We start from the raw sequence: 21,239 nt of genomic DNA on the forward strand, positions 1-21,239 counted from the left end.
TGCTAGGGCTGTGAAGATAAATTAGGCAAGCTTCTTGTTCTAAAAAAGTTTGCAGCCTATTGAGGGGGAGGGGGAGGAATATGTCATGTGCATAAACATGTATAAAACAAAGTAGAAATAAGCTACAGTAAAGAAATGCTGGTAGACTGCTTGTGAGAAGGGAGAGATTACTTACAGCTGAGAGAATTGGGGAATGCCTTGAGGAAATTGCTTACATTTTTCAAATCTGTCAGTATGAACAAGCCTGGAGTAAACATATAGGTGGTGGGGGAGGTGAGAGAACATTTTTTAAGTTTATATTAAATGCCTTTACCAGTGCTAGAATGAAAACATAGGTTACCTAATTTTAGCTCCACAACAATCCTGTGAATTATGTATTATTCTTATTTTATAAATAAAGAAACTGGACAAGTTAAGTGACTTCCTCAAGGTCCTACAGCTAATAAATAGTAGAGATTGCACTGGAAAATTATTTTCCTAGCATTATACTCAGAGCTCTTTTTACTGTGTTACAACCAACTAGTGTAGCCCACACAGCAATTGGATCTGGATCTTCCACCGCAACATGTAACTATACCAATTACATGTTTCCCAAACCTGGCAAACATCAGAATAACTTGGGAGTTGTTTTTAAAATATCTCGATTGCAAACACCTTATATTTTTCCTAATTTTGAGGAGTCAGCCCAAGAACCTGTGTATGTTCTTAAAGTTTCTCAGCTGATTCTTATTTTCATTCAATACTGTTGCACAGATAAGCACTTGGAAACAACTGCTTTAAGCAGTAGAGCTAACCAATTACAAACATGATTTACCACATACTACAAGAATGAATATGTAGTCATGTACCTATATTGAATCACATTCTTTTTTAACCAGTAACTGATTTAAATATTCAATTTATAATTTTGAAAGTGCCATGATTTCCGATCATAATATTTCTGGATCTCTGAAAAATAGCAAACCATACTTCTTTGATACCATGACACACTTTTTATTTTTCACATGTTTTAACATCTCTGAAATCAAGATGCATCTTACAATTAATGTCATCTTAAAATCACTGTTTGCCAGATAGCAGCTGTGACTCTTGATGTTATTGTCTATTTGATGAACTTGATTGTTATTCCTGGCCACATGAAAGGTCAACTAAGTCCTCAACTGGCTATCAGGAAAACATTTAAAGACCACTTGAGGAAGGAATATTATCCCTGAGTTGTGATCCGAAAACCTTCACTGGCACCTTCTGATGAAGTCAAAAAAGTGCCTGAATAAAAAACTGGCCAGGCAGTGGCTCATACCTGTAATCCCAGCACTTTGGGAGGCTGAGGTGGGCGGATCACCTGAGGTCAGGAGTTCGAGACCAGCCTGGCCAACATGGTGAAACCCCATCTCTACTAAAAATACAAAAATTAGCTGGGCATGGTGGTGGGTGCCTGTAATCCCAGCTACTCAGGAGGCTGAGGTGGGAGAATTGCTTGAACCCGGGAGGTGGAGATGGCAGTGAGCTGAGACCACGCCATTGCACTCCAGCCTAGGAGACAAGAGACTCCGTCTCAAGAAAAAAAAAAAAAAACTGGCTGAATGGGTTTCAGTAACTTGGAAGAAAACCCAAGAGACAATAATGGAACACTCTGTTAAGAAAGACTGCCACACAAATATTCTTGGTGGCAAAGAGATTATTGTGCACAAAAACGTGGACACTGACAACCTTAAGTGGCAGTCACAAGAGTGATCTTCCAAATGTGAAGGTTTACAACTATCCTAGAAAATGTGTTTCTCTCATCTTGTCTTTTTATATATGTGCAAGGGTGATAAGTAATTTTTAAAAATCTGTTATGTCTGAAGGAACTCTTTTAATAAGTATAAAAAATTCTAAATAGGAAAGTATTGTGCCACAATTTAATTGACAGCTTTGTTTTTCTTACTGTTATGTAAAAGAATTGTGTATTACAATTAATAGCATGTTAGATTTGATGAAATATGATATTAATACCTGTATCACATTATTTTATTGCACTGTTTTATCATTTAATTTCTCTGTTGTGACCTGCCATCCATGTTCAGCTCAGACAAGAAATTCTTTGTGACTGACTGACAAGAGGATGTTTTTTCTCAACCATTGCTGACCATATTGGAAATTTTAGACATTAAAGAAGAGCTGCTTAGAAATTAGAGTATATCAAGATGTTGTTAGAAACTTTAGAAACTCTAGCAAAGGGTCCATTAAAGAAATAAAATTCCCTGATAATTTTTTTAATAAAATTAATTTTCTTTTTGACAGGTGAAAGAGGCCATTCCCATATTAACCTCTACTGTTAAATGAGTAACTTATTTCTAACTAAGTTAAGCCAGGAGATGAGTCCCTTTGTTTAACACTTCTTAAAGTAAAAGTTAACATCCTGCCTTTATCTAATTGCTATCAAAGACATTAGTCTATTTGGCTCTAGCATGATTCAATTGCATGAGGTCATGCAGCCTAGCTGTAATAACTTAAAGTGCTTCACTTGGTGATAAGGAAATATATTAAAATGCTCTCAGGTTTATTATTGCCTAAGGTCATGCTTTATGGTCAGTCCATTTACTGAAGTTTTGTTGTAATAGCACTAACCTGAACTCACATTTTTAAGTCTTTCAATACAAGAAACATGCTAAGTTTTAAGAAATTATGCTTGTATTTTAATCCACTTAAAGTTTATTATTTTCATTTTACCACTTGGTAGTGGAGTTGGAAATAGTTTTGTTATCTCGTCACTAAAGCATACATAAAAGGTTTTTTCCTTCAGCCTTAATTTTTGAAAACAAATTTTAAAACTTTAGAAAAACTCTGCTATGTGAATGGGAAGGCTTTGATTTAATTTCATTTTTACTTTGATTTCAAATCTTTCTTTATACTTTCATAAATAACCAAATGCAAGCAGGTTCTTCCAAGTCCACCCTTTGTATCCCACATGAGCATGTGCTGCATCGTTAGGCTAGCTCAACCACCTGGTGTGGAATCTTCAGCCTCAAGAGACTATCTTAACATCTGGCATTAGCTATGATCTTTGTGTATGTATGCTTAATCTTTTTATTGACATTTTATAAAGAAAAAATGTGGGACAAATTATGAATGGATATAGAACAATACAAAATAAAGTTGTAGTTTTAGTTTATTTTTATATAATTTATATATTTAGTTTATTTTATGTAAAACAAACCAGTAAAAAACATGGGTAGTATTTCAAATTAATTTATCTTCAAATTTAGTGTGATATATGTTATATAAAAGATATTTATGTAAAATATTGTTGGTTGAGTTATTAACCTAGGGTCAAATGCAGTCATCCTTAAAAAAAAATTATATGCTTTGTTCTGTAATTGAATACATTGTTGTAGCTTTTTTAGTATCATTTCTAATAGAGTAAAATTTAGGATGATTTGATAGTAAAACAGGAAAAGGGATTAGTATCTTACTAACCTTCTGAAAGATAATATAGTTGAGTTTCTGAACTAGGGAATATTGAGATAATGTATGAAAGCAAATGTTTTCTTATCACAGAACAACTAAAGAACATTATCCATTATGTGCTGAAAAAACATAAAGGGAGTTATTGAATAAGTATAACTGAACTAGTTACAATGTAAACAAAAGTGCTGTAGCTTGTTTTTCTATGAAAACCTCTTTTTTTACTACCTTCAATTTTTTTTGGTTTTGTTTTGTTTTGTTTTTGAGACAGAGTCTCACTCTGTCACCCAGGCTGGAGTGCAGTGGTGCCATCTCAGCTCACTGCAAGCTCCTCCTCCAGGGTTCACACCATTCTCCTGCCTCAGCCTCCCGAGTAGTTGGGACTACAGGTATCCGCCACCACACCCAGCTAATTTTTTGTGTTTTTAGTAGAGATGGGGTTTCACCATGTTAGCCAGGATGGTCTCAATCTCCTGACCTCATGATCCACCCACCTCACCCTTCCAGAGTGCTGGGATTACAGGTGTGAGCCACCACGCTGGGCCCCTTCAATTTTTTTAAAGGATTAAAATAAGCTAAATTATTCCTAGTGCAATTCTTTAAATTATCCTGTGTATTTAAAATGGAGCAAAACTGGCACCATGTGCAGAAAATAAAAGTAGTATCTAGTGATGTAAAGTATCATTATTTTATTTGTATATTTATAGATATAGTTATTCCATTTAGTAGTAGTTAAATTTTTAAAAGCAAATTAAGAATGAATTATCAAATAAGGTAGAGCTGTCATTTTTATCTACTTAATTTAGATAAAGTAGATATTACACTTCATAATGTATTTACTTGGATATGGGACTATGTTGAGAATATATGTGATAGATCTGTAGGTGAATGGAGAGAAATTTGTGCTTTGGAGGCCAAGAGATGGAAACTGACACTAATCTTAATCTGCTGACCTGCTGAATGATCTTGATTAGTGTTCATATTATACACGTACTGCTGAGATTGGGAAGATTGTGCAGCTACTAAATGCATTGCTATGATAACTTAAAAGGACAAAGATTAACAGTGGTGTTGAACACTAATGTAATAGAACAGATTCACCAAGTGTAATTTTAGCAGTTGAAAACAAACTTCTCTAATAATTTGTGGAGGGAGTAGAGATGTCATTTATTATTCTGATATTTATGAGGTCAGTACATTAAACTCTATAAAACTTTTGCTTTTCAATAATTATCTTTTGCTGCCCTATTTTGATATTAACTGAAACTGATAATTTTATCATGGTTTTCCCAGTTAATGTGGCTTATATGATAGCTATCTCATTTCCTCTTGTCTACTAGGAAATAGCCCAGAAGAAAGAGGTGTAAAATAAATAAAATCGTAATTAAAGCAGTACATTCACTGAAAACCTCTTTGCCCATTTAAGATTTTTAATTTCGCAAATGTAGAAATGAGAAGTGTTCTTCATGTGGATCCCTAGTGATCAGAAATGGTTTATGGTACCTTATGTATGGAATGATGTAAACTTGAACTGACTTTCACAGCCAGATCACTCAGTCTATTATAAAATTATCCAGGAATATTGGAGAGGCAGGATTTTGCTTTGTTTTGTTTTGGTTTGGTTTGGTTTTTTTGGTGTTTCTTGCCTGAGTTAGGTATGGCTCTTTGGATCCCAAATGAAGAATGTTAAGGCTTTCGGTATAATTGGCTTTGTTATAATAAAATTGTATGTTTTAACTGATTGACAACTGGTAAAAGGGGACTTTAACTGAAAATTTTAGTTAAATTAAGTTAGCCATTTTGAATGTTTAACAATTTAATATTTATGGACATGTATTTGATTATCTTTGATTATCAAATTATATGCTGAAGTAATGAAACTAAAGATAACTCAGTATAATTTTCATGTATGATCATAGAACATATCAACAGTGAAAAACTTTTACTTTTGACACCTCGTGCTATGGGTTGGAACATTCTGAGTGGAATATCATTTATCCAGAGGTTTTGCCTTTTTTTATAGAATATGAAAAGGAAGGTGATGTTTCAAGGAAAGTATTTTAGATCTCAGTAGCATTTTTTACGAGTTTTTTAAACCTGTGTGTATTAGTCCGTTTTCACACTGCTATAAAGAACTACCTGAGACTAGGTAATTGATAAAGAAAAAAGGTTTAATTGACTCACAGTTCCACATGGCTGGGGGAGGCCTCAGGAAACAATCATAGCAGAAGGCAAAGGCGAAGCAAGGCATGTTTTACATGGCAGCAGGAGAGAGAGAGTGGGCGAGCAAGGGGGAACTGTCAGACACTTTTAAACCATCAGATCTCATGAGAACTCACTCACTATTACAAGAACAGCATGGGGGAATGCACCCCCATGATTCAGTTACCTCCCACCAGGTCCCTCCCTTGAGATGTGAGGATTACAATTCAAAATGAGATTCAGGTGGGGACACAGAGCCAAACCATATCACTCTAAGTTGTATATATTTAATCTGAGCTTTTCCTAAGTGTTAAGTAATAACCTAAGACAGTTTTTAAAGCCATAATATATTTTCAAACAGTACTCCCATTATAAGATTAGACAATTTTGAACAAATCTGGTCAAAGCTACTATTTGACTGTTTTAGTTACAGAATGTTCTCTGGATAGCTGCAGATGATATAGGAAATTGTTCTAAACATCTTCTTCCCCCCAATATAGTCCAGAAATGGGCTGGGAGGTGGAGAAATTCTCTTTATTTTTCTCCCTCTGCCACTTCCCCAGAAGGAAAGTGCCAGTTGCTTCTGGTTAATTGAGCTTTATCCTGACTTCTGTTCTCACTCTTCAAGTTTACATTTTATTTATCTTCTCAGTGCCATTTTATTTCCTCTTTTTCCTATTTAAATTAAGTCATAAAATGTTAGAACTGTAAGGAATCGTAAAGATCATAGTCTAGTTTAGCTTTCTCATTGCTGTCTTTACAACTAAGGATTTATTTTCTTTCATCTCCTTTCTATCCCCACCCTGCTCCCACTCCTCCCCCGCAACACACACAGACAACCTTTGCCAGAAGAAATGTAGTGAAGAGGAAAAAGCAAAACCAGATTAAGGGGAGAAATGTGTTTCTAAGACCGTGATGCAGAGAAAGAAGCTCTAAATGTCATCTTGCTTGGGAAAGTGGCCATTTCTGTCAGAGAAAAGTGCTCTATAACGACAGGCAATAAACCAAAAGAGGCAGTCATAGTATTTTAATTAACTCTACTGGAGGGGGAGTGGGGATCTTAAGTAGGGTCACAGAATTGGAGGAAGTAGATTGAAGTAAAGTGAGATTTGTTAAATCTCTTTTAACAAATGCTGTAAGAAGCCCTAATCATCATCTACTGAGTTGAAGCAGTAGGTCATTGTTCACAACTAAGCAGTTATTGAGTAGCTTGCATTGGAGGCACCAATAAACTTTTATTCTCCCCAGTAGAAGTCTTTGAAGCAGTTTTAATCAGGTCCTGTACTCATGTTTTAAAGTTTAGACTTTTAGTTTGTTTTCTGTTATGGGGTGAGAAGGGAAAGGGGAGACAGGGTAGAGAATATTTAGGAAACAGGAAAATAGGAAATATTTTGTGCCTCATACCTCTCATTTAGAGTTATTTCTAAAACAACTTTTTGTTTTTTAAAGAAATGCTCTATACCTGAGTCAAATTAGAGAAAATAGATTTTTTGATATACTGTTAAAAAACAAAATTAGTCAAATTTAGCATACTTCAATTGAGCTAAGAATAATTCACATATCAAGCACCCCTCAAAACCAGAAGGGGGTCAGAGAGCTTCATTCCACAATATGGGCAGGCAGCATTTATGGACAGAAAATGGAAGTGAGGTACAGAAACAGCCTGATTGTTTACAGCTCAGCATTTGACTCATTTGGACATGGAATGATCAATTGGCCATCTGTGATTGACTGAAGCTCAGCTACTGTGATAGGCTGGGACTCAGCTGGTTGTTACATAAGTATATCCTTATATTAGGCTTTCAGTTACTTTACCTACTAAATTAGGTTCCAGTTAGTTACATAAGGACTCGAGTATGGAGGCATCCTTCAGGCCAAATTTAGTTTAATTTATAAATATCCAAGGAAGTAAAAACAATTAAGAAAGATTTAAGACTAGAATAAACATACCTGAGATAGATTACAAAAATAAAAGTGGAGGAGGGGGTAGTTTAAAAGACTAAAGCAATGAAATTATTGAAATTATTTTATCACTTCAATATTAGTCACATGCTGCTTATTGACAGGGATACATTCTGAGAAATGTCACTAGGTGTCATTTTGCAAACATTGTAGAGTATACTCTCACAAACCTAGGTGGTCTAGCCTACTACACACCTCGACTATATGGTATAGCCCGTTGCTCCTAGGCTACAAACCTTTACAGCAAGTTACTCTGTAGGCATTCATAACGCACTGGTAAATATTTGTGTCTCTAAACATAGAAAAGCTGTGGTAAAAATATGATATAAAAGATTTTTTAAATGGTACATCTATATAGGGCACTTAACCATAAATGGAGTTGTAGAACTGGAAGTTGCTCTAGGCAAGTCAGTGAGTGATGAGTGAATTTGAAGGCTGAGGACATTACTGTCCACTACTGTGGACTTTATAAACACTGTACGTTAGGCTATGCTAAGTGTATAGAAAGCATTTTTTTCTTCAATAATAAATTAACCTTAGCTTACTGTAACTTTTTTACTTTATAAACTTTAAATTAAATTTAAATTTTAAAACTTTTTAGCTCTTCTGCAATAACACTTAAAACACAAATATTATACACTGTACAAAAATATTTTCTTTTTTATACCTTTATTCTTTAAGCATTTCCTCTATTTGCAGTTTTTTTGACTGTTTTAACTTTAAAACTTTTTTGTTAAAACTAGGACTCAAACACGTACATTAGCCTAAGCTTTCAGAGGGTCAGAATTGTCAATATCAACGTCTTCCACCTCTATATCTTGTACCACCAGAAGGTGTTTAGGGGCAATAACATGCATGGAGCTGTCATCTCTTATGGTAATGATATCTTCTTCTGGAATACCTCCGAAAGGCCCTGCCTGAGGCTGTTATGATAAAAAAATATAGTATAGTAAACACATAAACCAGTAACATAGTCATTTATCATCAAGTATTATGTGCTCTACATAATTGTATGTGCTATAGTTTTATAAGACTGGCAGTGCTGCTTTGTTTCCACCAGCATCACCACAGATGCATGAGTTATGTGTTGTGCCACAATGTTAGGGTAGCTATGACATCACTGGGCAATAGGAATTTTCAACCCCATTATTATAATCTTGTGGAACCACCGTTGTGTATTTTATATGCAGCCTGTTATTGACCAACACATTTTTGCACATTGCATAATTTTCTTCATATAAAGCAAGATCTCCAATATGAATTGTTCTTTGTTTTTGTTTTTTGGGTTTTTTGTTTGTTTGTTTGTTTGTTTTGACAGTGTCTCACTCTGTCACCCAGGCTGGAGTAGAGTGGCGCGATCTTGACTCACTGCAACTCCACCTCCTGGGTTCAAGCAATTCTCCCACCTCAGCCTCCTGAATAGCTAGGACTACAGGCGTGTGCCATCATGCCTGGCTAATTTTTGTACTTTTTGGTAGAGACGGGGTTTCACCATGTTGTCCAGGCTGGTCTCAAACTCCTGACCTCAAGTGATCCACCCACCTCAGCCTCCCAAAGTGCTGGGATTACAGGCATGAGCAACCACGCCCGGCCTCCACTGTGAATTGTTTATGCAACATTTAGTTTCTGATTATGCACACACTGCCCACAGTCACTCGGAAAACTTAAGTAATTGAAATGTGTTTTAGTGACAGCTTAAGTCAGAGGTCAGCAAACTAAGACCAATCAGCCAAATCCAGCCCACCACCAAGTTTTATAAAGTACTGTTGAAACAAAAGCCACTCTCATTTGTTTACATATTGTCAATGGCTGCGTTTGTGCTGCAACAGCAGAATTGAATAGTTGTGACAGAGACTTATGGCCTACAAAGCCTAAAATACTTACTGTCTTGCCCTTTACGGCAAAAGTTTGCTGACGCCTGGCTTAAATAAGAAAGTAATTCTAATACCAAAATACAATTACAAATATAATATGAAATATAATTATATATCTATATATACATACACACATATGTTATATAGGTACAAGTGTACATAAAAGAGAAATTATTGGGGAATGATCTCTTGTGGTATTTGTGCCCCTCTACTACTCTTGCCTAGCTTTTTTTGCCCTGCATATTAAAAATTAGTATTACATTCTTTATAAAATATATCTAGCGATGCAATTGGGGCACAAAATTTACTCTATGAATAGTTACTCTTCCTCTGAATAACTGAATTTTGATTTTATGTATTTGTCATATTTTTGCATACTTGGGAGATCGGATTTCTGTTTAAACAGGATAGACTAGTGGTTTTCAAGCTTTAGTGTGCCTCAAAATCACCTGGAGACTGATTGTTCCACTCCCAGAGTTTCTGATTCAGGGGGTCTGAGATAGGGACTAAGGATTGCAGTGCTAAGAAGTACACCCAGGTGATGCCGATACAATTGGTCTGGAGAGCACACTTTGAGAACCACTGGAATAGACCTTCATTATAGTAAGAGAGTAATAGGGACCCATGGAAAGACAGCGTTCACTGAGATAGCCTGAGTCTTCTGAAAATTTACCACCCTTTCCCAGAGTTGGCCTTGTGGCATTATGGACATGAACACTGTTTTACAAAACATGCTGAAGACTGCCCTCATCCATGATGGCTTAGCATGTGGAATTTGCAAAGCTGCCAAAGCCTTAGACAAGTTCCAAGCCCATCTTTACATGTTTGCATCCAGCTTTGGTCTGTGATGAGCCTGTGTATGTCATGTTGGTGGTGGCCCTTTGTGCTGAACACCAAATCTACCTAAGTAAGGTTGATGACCGTAAGAAGCTAGGGGAAGAGATAGGCCTCAGAGAGGGAAAACCCTATAAAGTCATTGGTTGCAATTGTGTAGTAGTTAAGGACTATGGCAAAGAATCTCAGGCCAAGGATGTCATTGAAGAGTACTTCAGATACAAAAAAATAAGCAAATAAAAAATTTGGCTCATGGAAAAAAAGAGAGAGGGTTTAAGTAGAGATGAAAAGCAGAATATAAAATAGAATATATACTATGAAAAAAATTTTTAATTAAAAATTTTTTAATTGTAAAATAATACATAAGAAATTTTACTGTCTTAACCATTTTAAGTATACAGTTCAGTAGTGTTATGTATATTCACACTGTTGTACAACGGATCTCCAGAACTTTTTCATCTTGCAAAACTGAAACTCTATACCCATTAAACTATAACTCCCCCTTCCCCGTCCCCCCTAGCCCCTGGCAACCACCATTAGGAGTGTACCTACTTTTTTTTCCATAAGTTATTGGGGTACAGGTGGTATTTCGTTACATGAGTAAGTTCTTCAGTGGTGATTTGTGAGATTTTGGTGCACCCATCACCCGAGCAGTATACACTGCACCACATTTGTAGTCTTTTATCCCTTGCCCCCCTCCCACTCTTCCCCTCAAGTCCCCACAGTCCATTGTATCATTTTTTTTTTTTTTTTTTTGAGATGGAGTCTCATTCAGCCGCCCAGCTTGGAGTGCAGTGGCGCAATCTTGGCTCACTGCAACCTCTGCCCCCCAGGTTCAAGCAATTCTCCTGCCTCAGCCTCCCGAGTAGCTGGGACTACTGGCGCGTGCCACCATGCCTAGCTAATTTTTGTATTTTCAGTAGAGATGTGGTTTCACCATGTTGGCCAGGATGACCTCGATCTCTTGACCTCGTGATCCGCCTGCCTCAGCCTCCCAAAGTGCTGGGATAACAGGTGTGAGCCACCACGCCCAGCCCATTGTATCGTTCTTATGCCTTTGTGTCTTCACAGCTTAGCTCCCACATATCAGTGAGAAGATACAATGTTTGGTTTTCCATTCCTGAGTTACTTCACTTAGAATAATAGTCTCCAGTATCATCCAGGTTGCTGCAAATGCTGTTAATTAATTCCTTTTTATGGCTGAGTAGTATTCCATCGTGTGTGTGTATATATATACACACACATATCTCACAGTTTCTTTATCAACTTGTTGATTGATGGGCATTTGGGTTGGTTTCATGATTTGCACTTATGAATTATGCTGCTATAAACATGAGTGTGCAAGTATCTTTTTCATATAATGACTTCTTTTCCTTTGGGTAGATAGATACCCAGTAGTGGGATTGCTGGATCAAATGGTAGTTCTACCTTTAGTTCTTTAAGGAATCTCTATGCTGTTTTCCATAGCAGCTGTATTAGTTTACATTCCCACCAGCAGTGTAGAAGTGTTCCCTGATCATCACATCCATGCCAACATCTTTTTTTTTTTTTTATGGCCGTTCTTGCAGGAGTAAAGTAGTGTTGCACTGTGGTTTGGATTTGCATTTCCCTGATCATTGGTGATGTTGAGCATTTTTTCATATATCTGTTGGCCATTTGTATATCTTCTTTTGAGAATTGTCTATTCATGTCCTTAGTCCACTTTTTGATGGCATTGTTTTGTTTTGTTTTGTTTTCTTACTGATTTGAGTTCTTTGTAGATTCTGGATATTAGTCCTTTGTCAGATGTGTAGATCGTGAATATTTTCTCCCACCCTGTGGGTTGTCTGTTTACTCTGCTGACTGTTCCTTTTGCCATGGAAAAGCTCTTTAGTTTAATTATAAAGTCCCAACTATTTATCTTTGTTTTTATTGCATTTGCTTTTGGGTTCTTGGTTGTGACATCCTTGCCTAAACCAATGTCTAGAAGGGTTTTTACAATGTTATCTTCTAGAATTTTTATAGTTTCAGGTCTTAGATTTAAGACCTTAATCCATCCTGAGTTGATTTTTGTACAAGGTGAGAGATGAGGATTCAGTTTCATTCTCCTACATGTGGCTAGCCAATTATCCCATCACCATTTATTGAAAAGGGTGTCCTTTCCCTACTTTATGTTTCTGTTTGCTTTGTCGAAGATCAGTTGGCTGGAAGTATTTGGGTTTATTTCTGGGTTCTCTGTTCTGTTCCATTAGTCTATGTGCCTACTTTTATACCAGTACCACACTGTTTTGGTGACTATGGCCTTATAGTATAGTTTGAAATCAGGCCTTGTGATGCTTCCAGATTTGTTCTTTTTGCTTAATCTTGCATTGGCTATGCAGGCTCATTTTTGGTTCCATAAGAATTTTAGAATTGTTTTTTTCTGGCTGGGCGCGGTGGCTCACACCTGTAATCCCAGCACTTTGGGAAGCTGAGGCGGACGGATCATGAGGTCAGGAGATTGAGACCATCTTGGCTAGCATAGTGAAATCCTGTCTCTACTAAAAATACAAAAAATTAGCCAGGCGTGGTGGCACGCGCCTGTAATCCCAGCTACTCGGGAGGCTGAGGCAGGAGAATGGTGTGAACCCGGGAGGTGGAGCTTGCAGTGAGCCAAGATTGTGCCACTGCACTCCAGCCTGGGCGACAGAGCAAGACTGTCTCAAAAACAAAAAAACAGAGTTTTTTTTTCTAATTCTGTGAAGAATGATGGTGGTATTTTGATGGGGATTGCACTGAATTTGTAGATTGCTTTTGGCAGTATGGTCATTTTCACAATATTGATTCCACCCATCCATGAGTATGAGATGTGTTTCCATTTGTTTGTGTCATCTATGATTTCTTTCAGCAGTGTTTTGTAGTTTTCCTTGTAGAGGTCTTTCAGCTCCTTCATTAGGTATATTCCTAAGTATTTTATTTATTTTTCAGCTATTATAAAAGGGGCTGAGTTCTTGATTTGATTCTCCAGTTGGTCGCTGTTAGTGTATAGAAAAGCTACTGATTTGTATATGTTAATTTGCTGAATTATTTTATCAGTTCTAGGAGCTTTCTGGAGGAGTCTTTAGGGTTTTCAAGGTAATTGATCATATCGTCAGCAAACGGTGACAGTTTGACTCCCTCTTTACCTATTTGGATGCCCTTTATTTCCTTTTCTTGTCTGATTGACCTGGCTATGACTTCCAGTACTATGTTGAAGAGGAGTGGTGAGAGTGGGCATCCTTGTCTCGTTCCAGCTCTCAGAGGGAATGCTTTCAACTCTTCCCCATTCAGTATTATGTTGGCTGTGAGTTTGTCATAAATGGCTTTTATTACATTGAGGTATGTCCCTTGTATGCCGATTTTGCTGAGAGTTTTAATCATAAAGTGATGCTGGATTTTGTTGAATGCTTTTTCTGCATCTATTGAGATGATCATGTGATTTTTGTTTTTAATTATGCTTATGTGGTGTATGACATTTATTGACTTGCATATGTTAAACTATCCCTGCATCCCTCATATGAAACCTACTTCATCATGGTGGGTTATCTTTTCGAAATGTTGTTGGATTCAGTGAGCTGGTATTTTGTTAAGGATTTTAGCATCTATGTTCATCAAGGATATCGGTCTGTAGTGTTCTTTTTTTGGTTATGTCCTTTCCTGGTTTTGGTATTAGGGTGATGCTGGCTTCATAGAATGAATTGGGGAGGGTTCCTACTTTCTCTGTCTTGAGGAATAGTGTCAAAAGGATTGGTACCAATTCTTTGAATATCGGTAGAATTCTGCTGTGAGTCCTTCTGGTCCTGGGCTTTTTTTTGTTGATAATTTTTTTAATTACCATTTCAATCTCACTGCTCATTACTGGTCTGTTCAGGGTATCTAATTCTTGTTGATTTAAGCTAGGAGGGTTGTATTTTTCCAGGAATTTATCCATCTCTTCTAGGTTTTCTAGTTTATATACATAAAGGTGTTTATAGTAGCCTTCAATGATCTACAAAAGATCATTCACTGGTGTGAGTTTAATATCTCCTGTTTCATTTCTTAATGAGGTTATTTGGATTTCCTCTCTTTTCTTGGTTAATCTTGTTAATTATCTATCAATTTTATTTATCTTTCAAAGAACCAGCTTTTTGTTTTGTTTATCTTTTGTATTTTTTTGTTTCAATTTCATTTAGTTCTGCTCTGATCTTGGTTATGTCCTTTCTTCTGCTGGGTTTGGGTTTGTTTTTTTCTTGTTTCTCTAGTTCTTGAGGTGTGACCTTAGAATGTCAGTTTGTGCTCTGTCAGTCTTTTTGATGTAGGTGTTTAGGGCTATGAACTTTCCTCTTAGCACTGCCTTTGCTGTAGCCCAGAGGTTTTGATTGATTGTGTCATTACTGTCATTCAGTTCGAAGAATTTTTAAATTCCTATCTTGATTTCATTTTAGACCCAATGCTCATTCAGGAGCAGGTTATTTAATTTCCATGTATTTTCATGGTTTTGAAGCTTCCTTTTGGAATTAATTTCCAGTTTTATTCCAGTGTGATCTGAGAGAATGCTTGATAAAATTTCAGTTTTCTTAAATGTATTGAGCCTCATTTTATGGCCTATCTTATAGTCTATCTTGGAGAAAGTTCCATGAGCTGTTGAATAGAATGTGTATTCTGGGGTTGTTGGTTGAAATGTTCCGTATATATCTGCTAAGTCCATTTGTTCCAAGGTATAGTTTAAATCCGTTGTTTCTTTGTTGACTTTCTGTCTTGATGACCTGTCTAATGCTGTCAGTGGAGTATTGAAGTCCCCTACTATTATTGTGTTGCTGTCTATCTCATTTCTTAGATCTATTAGTAATTGTTTTATAAATTTGGGAGCTCCAGTTTTAGGTGCATATATGTGATATTTTCCTGTTGGACAAGGCCTTTTGTCGTTATATAATGTCCCTCTTCGTCTTTTTTAACTGCTGTTGCTTTAAAGTTTCTTTTGTCTGATATAAGAATAGCTACCCCTGCTCACTGTTGGTGTCCATTAGCATGAAATGCCTTTTCTGCCCCTTTACTTTAAATTTGTGTGAGTCCTTATGTGTTAGGTAAGTCTCCTGAAGGCAGCAAATAGTTGATTGGTAAGTTCTTATCCATTCTGCGGTTCTGTATCTTCTAAGTGGAGCATTTAGGCCATTTACATTCAATGTTAGTATTGAGATGTGAGGTACAGTTGCATTCATTGTGCTATTTGCTGCCTGTGTATTTTGTTTTTTGTTTTGTTTTTGCTTTTTAACTTGTATTTTTGTGTTATAGATCCTGTGTGATTTATGCTTTAGAGAGGTTTTGTTTTGATGTATTTCCAGGATTCATTTCAAGATTTAGAGTTCCTTTTAGCAGTTCTTGCAGTGGTGGCTAATGGCGAATTCTTCCAGCATTTTTGACTGAAAAAGACTGTATCTTTCCTTCATATATGAGGCTTAGTTTTGCTAGATACAGAATTCTTGGCTAATAATTGTTTTGTTTGAGGAGGCTGAAGATACGGCCCCAATCTCTGCTAGTTTGTAGGGTTTCTGCTGATAAATCTGCTGTTAATCTGATAGGTTTTCCTTTATAGGTTACCTGGTACTTCTGTCTCACAGCTCTTAAGATTCTTTCCTTCATCTTAACTTTGGATAACCTGATGACAATGTGCCCAGGTGATGATCTTTTTGCAGTGAATTTCCTGGGTGTTCTTTGTGCTTCTTGTATTTGCATGTCTAGTTCTCTAGCAAGGCTAGGGAAGTTTTTCTCAATTATTCCCCCAAATATGTTTTCCAAGCTTTTAGAATTCTCTTCTTCCTCAGGAACACCAATTATTCTTAGGTTTGGTCATTTAAAATAATCCTAGACTTCTTGGAGGCTTTGTTCTTTTTTCTTATTCTTTTTTCATTGTCTTTGTTGTATTGGGTTAATTTAAAGACCTTGTCTTTGAGCTCTGAATTTCTTTCTTCTCCTTGTTCAATTCTACTGCTGAGAATTTCCAGAGCATTTTGCATTTCTATAAGTATGTCCCAAGTTTCCTGAATTTTTTATTGTTTTCTCTTTAAGCTATTTCCTTTAATATTTCTCCCTTTGTTTCTTGTATTGTTCTTTGTATTTCCTTGCATTGGGTTTGCCTTTCTCTGGTACCTCCCTGATTAGCTTAATAACTAACCTCCTGAATTCTTTTTAAGCTAAAAATGATTTCAGGGATTTCTTTTTGGTTTGGATCCATTGCTGGTAAAGTAGTGTGATTTTTGGGGGTTGTCAGAGAGCCTTGTTTTGTCATATTACCTGAGTTGGTTTTCTGGTTCCTTCTCATTTGGTTAGAGAGGGAACCAGAAAACCAGCTCTGTCAGAGGGAAGGTCTAGGGCTGAAGGCTGTTGTTGAGATTCTTTTATTCCATGGGGTGTTCCTAGATGTAGTACTCTCCCCCTTGTTCTATGGACGTGGCTTCCTGTGAGCCAAGCTGCAGTGATTGTTGTCTCTCTTCTGGGTCTAGCCCCTCAGCAAGTCTACCCAGCTCTGGGGTGGTACTGGGGGCTGTCTGCACAGAGTCCTATGATGTAAATCATCTATGGGTCCCTCAGCTATGGATACCAGCATCTGTTCCAGTGGAGGTATTGGGGGAGTGCAATGGACTCCGTGAGGGTTCTTAGCTTTGGTGGTTTCATGTTCCATTTTTGTGAGGGTTGGCCTCCTGCTGGGAGGTGGCACTTTCCAGAGAGCATCAGCTGTGGTAGTATGAAGAGGAACCAGTGGTGGGCGGGGCCCTAGAACTCCCAAGATTATATGCCCTTTGTCTTCAGCTACCAAAGTGGGTAGGGAAGGACCATCAGGTGGGGGCAGGGCTAGGTATATCTGAGCTCAGACTCTCTTTGGGCGGGTCTTGCTGCGCCTGCTGTTGGAGATGGGGGTGAAGTTCCCAGGTCAATGAAGTTGAGTACCTAGGAGGATTATAGCTGCCTCTGCTGAGTCATGCAGGTTGTTACGGAAGTAGGGGAGGGCAGCAGTCACAGGCCTCATCCAGCTCCCATGCAAACCGAAGGGCTGGTCTCACTCCCACTGTGCCCCCACAACAGCCCTGAGTCTGTTTCCAGGTGTTGGGTGAGCCAGGCTTGAGAACTTGCCCCAGACTACCCGTCTCCCAGAAAAGGGCTTGGTTCTTCCCCCACCTGTGGAGTCTGCACACGGGATTTGTGCCCTCTGCTGAGTTCTGGCCAGGAGGCTTCCCCATCCCATTCAAATTGTTACAGAGTTCAGCTGGAAATTTCCTTCTCCCTGTGGTGTTTTTTCCCCCAGCTCCTCTGGACACCGTCCTGGTGGATTCCTGTGGTGTCAGGCAGGAATGTCCTTGGGCACCCAGTGAACTCCCAGGGCCTTTCTGCTGCTTCTTCTACCCCTGTATTTCACTCAGCTCTCTAAATTGACTCAGCTCCAGGTGAGGTCAGAAACTTCTCCCACAAACAGACCTTCAGTTTCTCCAGTGGGGGTGTGTGTTCGGGAGAGGAGGCTGTCCCATTCTCACTTGCACAGTTGGGGCACTCACAGTACTTGGGATGTCTCCCAGGTCCTGCAGGAGCAGTCAGCTTCCTTCATTAGCTCTGTGAGTCCTCTCGGGATTGCTGGTTTGTTCTTGCAGTCATTCTGGAGCTAAAATTCACAATGCAAGCCTCTGTGATGCTGCTCTGTCCATCCAGGTCGGAGCTGCAGTCTAGTCCTGCTTACCGTCTCCCATGATCAGATCAGGCTACTATGAAAATATTTTAATGGTATAGCCAATGAATTTAAGGTAATATGCAGTGAAAATTTGTTAAGAGTAGGATAAAATGTTCCTTTGCTATTTCATATTACTTTTTAAATTGTATGACCTAGATTTACACACTGGTCTTTCTACTCACTGGGTACTGAGTGGTCTACTTACTACTTACTGAGTGGCCTTTGGTCATATCATTTAACCTCACTGAACTTCAGTTCTTGAAGTAAAAATGAAGAAAACAATGCTTATCTCACAGGGATTTTATAAGAATTAACTATATGAAAGCACTTTGGCAAGTGTATCCAAATGTTAGCTGGAGGCTATATAAATACAAAATCTTGATTATTGAAGGATATAGAAAGCATACCTATTATTAAATAATCTCAACGGTAGGATAAAGGAAACCTTTTAAAGTCTATGAGAGGAAAGAGATGATCAAGACTGTCTTCACTAGTTATTAAGTGTATTAGATTCATTTGTTGGGTATTTCCTTTAGATCTGACGTTTGGCCTTCAAATTTTTATTAACTTGGACTGTTTAGGCTTTTGAGGTTTCATTTGTCAAAGTTGTTAGTTCTTGTGTATTACTAACACAAATATTTATGTGTAGCTTTGGCCTTTTATCAATGGAAATCAGAAAATCAATAAACTTAATAGTTGTTCATTACACAGTTGATGCATTTGCAGGACTATGTTGAGTACTGTAAGTGAATAATCAATTCAGTCAAAATCTATTATCAGGTCACTGCCAGTTTTTTTATAGTGTACTCTTTTATTTATGACTTTCATAGGTACTGCAGCACTTTTTTATGAAGTAGTCTTCTGTGGGATTCATACTGCTTATAATTGTGATCCTTTCACCTAGTTGGAAGCACCTGTCACCCTGGAGGTGTTCCTAGATTAGCCCTCTCTTGGTATAAGCAGGGCTCTAACTCTTAGGCCAGCTTTCTTTCACCCTAGGATTAACTTCATCAAGTTCATTCACTGAGCCAGTTTATATTTACTGATTCCCCACTGTGGGCTGAATACTGTGGGAGTACATGTAAGAGCTCTTCTGTATTATATCATCTAGTGGGTGAGAAGCTCTGTAAAACTATAATGTAAGGAGAATAAATGCTCAGTAGAGCTTTGGGAAGGTTTCACAAGGAGTGGCATTTGAGCTGAATTTTGCAGAAGTAAAATTCATTTTGAAAAACTAGATGATAGGTATTCCAAGCTGAAGGAAGAACCTGAAAGGAAGTTTTGCATGCTATAGAAGTTCATAGAAGGTTTCTAGTCAGACTTATATAGGTTCAAGGAAGAAAGTAGATTGTAAACTGAGGGTTAAGAATAAGTAAGAATTAGATAGATGAAAGGGAGAAGGGATAGGAATGTTCCAAGTAAAGGGAACAGCATTTGTGAAGCCTGTAATCAAGAGAATATGGTTCTTCAAATAATTGAAAACTGAATGAAATTTAACGTGGCTGAAACCAAGTGATCCATGTAGGAAAATGATGTGCACCAAGCATAGAGGTTTTATCATGCAGAGATTTACAAACATTTCTTTAAAAAGCAAATAAAAATCCCAAAGAAATTTGTTAGCGCTACTGGGGAAATACTACAGGACAACGATGTGGGCAAGGATTTTTTGGGTAAAGCCTCAAAAACACAGACAACAGAAGCAAAAATAGACAAATGGGATTGCATCAACCTATAAAGCTTGTGCTCAGCAAAGGAAACAATCAACCAAGTGAAAGACAAGCTTACAGAATGGCAGAAAATATTTGTAAACTATCCATCTGAGAAGGGATTAATAACCAAAATATGTAAGGAACTCAAATATTTAACTCAATAGCAAATAATAACAATAATAATTCCATTAAAAATCAGCTAAAAGGCCAGGCTTATGCCTGTAATCTCAGTGTTTTGAGAGGCCGAGATGGGAGTATGTGTCACATGGAGCCAGGAATTTGAGGCCAGCATGGTCAATGTAGCGAAAAAATAATAATAATTATAATAAATTTAAAAAGGAGGGAGGTGGGTATTTAGAGACTCTTATTGTACAGCCTCTTTCAAAGCATGTAACTTAAAAAGGAAAAACGAGCAAAACACCAGAATAGACGTTCCTGAAAAGAAGACGACATATAAACGGCCAACAGTATATGAAAAAATGCTCACCATCACTAATTATCAGGGAAGTGCAAATTAAAACCACAGTGAGATATCATCTCACCCCAGTTAAAATGGCCGTTACTGAAAAGACAAAAATTAGTGGTTGCTGGCAAGGATGTGGACAAAAGGAAACCCACATACACTGTTGGTGGGAATGTAAAGTATATAGCCACTATGGAAACCAGTATGGAGGTTCCTTAAAAAACTAAAAGTAGAACTACCATATGATCCAGGAATCCCACTGGTGTGTGTGTGTATATATTTTATATATGTATATATTTATATATATTTTATATATGTATATATTTATATATATAATATATGTATATGTTTATTTTATATATATATATATCCCAAATAAAGGAAACAGTTTATGGAAAAAATATCTGCACCCTTGTGTTTATTGCAGCACTAGTCCTAGTGGCAAAGATATGGAGTCAACCAAAGTGCCATTAATGGATGAATGGATTTTTTAAATGTGGTGTATATATACACAATGGAATATTATTCAGCCACAAATAAAAGAGTGAAATCCTGTTATTTGCAGCAACATGGATGGAACTGGAGGTCATTAAGTTAAATAAAATAAGTCAAACACAGAAAGACAAATATCATATGTTGTCAATCACATGTGGGAGCTAAAAGAATAGATCTCATGGAGGTAGAAAGTAGAATCGTGGTTACCAGAGGCTGAGAAGGGTGGAGGATGAAGAGAAGTTGGTTAAAGAGTACAAAAATAACAGATGGAAGAAATAAGCTTTAGTATTTGATAGTACAGTAGGGAAACTATAATTAACTATGATATTTGTTATATATTTCAGAATAGCTAGAAGAGAAGAATTCTAATGTTCCCAACACAAAGAAAAATGTTTGAGGTGATAAATATTGCAGTTACCCTAATTTGATAATTATACATGGTATACATGTATCAAAATAGCACAGGTACCCCAAAATATGTACAACTATTATATATCAGTATTTTAAAAAATTGTTCAGGGCTCACAGGGCAGGTTTTTATAGGTGATATTATAAATGTT

At 37.2% G+C, this 21,239-nt stretch overlaps 1 protein-coding gene, 1 long non-coding RNA gene and 1 pseudogene across 11 annotated transcripts in view; 2 read left to right on the forward strand and 1 right to left on the reverse strand.

Moving 5' to 3' along the window:
- The window catches only part of RSRC1 (arginine and serine rich coiled-coil 1), a 443,687-nt gene that overhangs the window by 384,416 nt on the left and 38,032 nt on the right, over nucleotides 1-21,239 (forward strand). The gene's annotated exons all lie outside the window — the stretch shown is intronic.
- The window catches only part of LOC101146601 (uncharacterized), a 76,364-nt gene continuing 63,559 nt past the window's right edge, over nucleotides 8,435-21,239 (reverse strand). The window contains exon 6 of one of the 2 annotated variants that reach the window (XR_010132988.1): nucleotides 8,435-8,534. This is a non-coding gene — a long non-coding RNA (uncharacterized lncRNA). The remainder of the gene's footprint in view (nucleotides 8,535-21,239) is intronic. The other variant, XR_010132989.1, reaches the window with a different exon arrangement.
- On the forward strand, nucleotides 10,052-10,673 carry LOC109026128 (small ribosomal subunit protein eS12-like; annotated as a pseudogene).

This window comes from Gorilla gorilla, chromosome 2 (assembly GCF_029281585.2).
Source record: "Gorilla gorilla gorilla isolate KB3781 chromosome 2, NHGRI_mGorGor1-v2.1_pri, whole genome shotgun sequence".
Taxonomy (NCBI): Eukaryota; Metazoa; Chordata; class Mammalia; order Primates; family Hominidae; genus Gorilla; species Gorilla gorilla.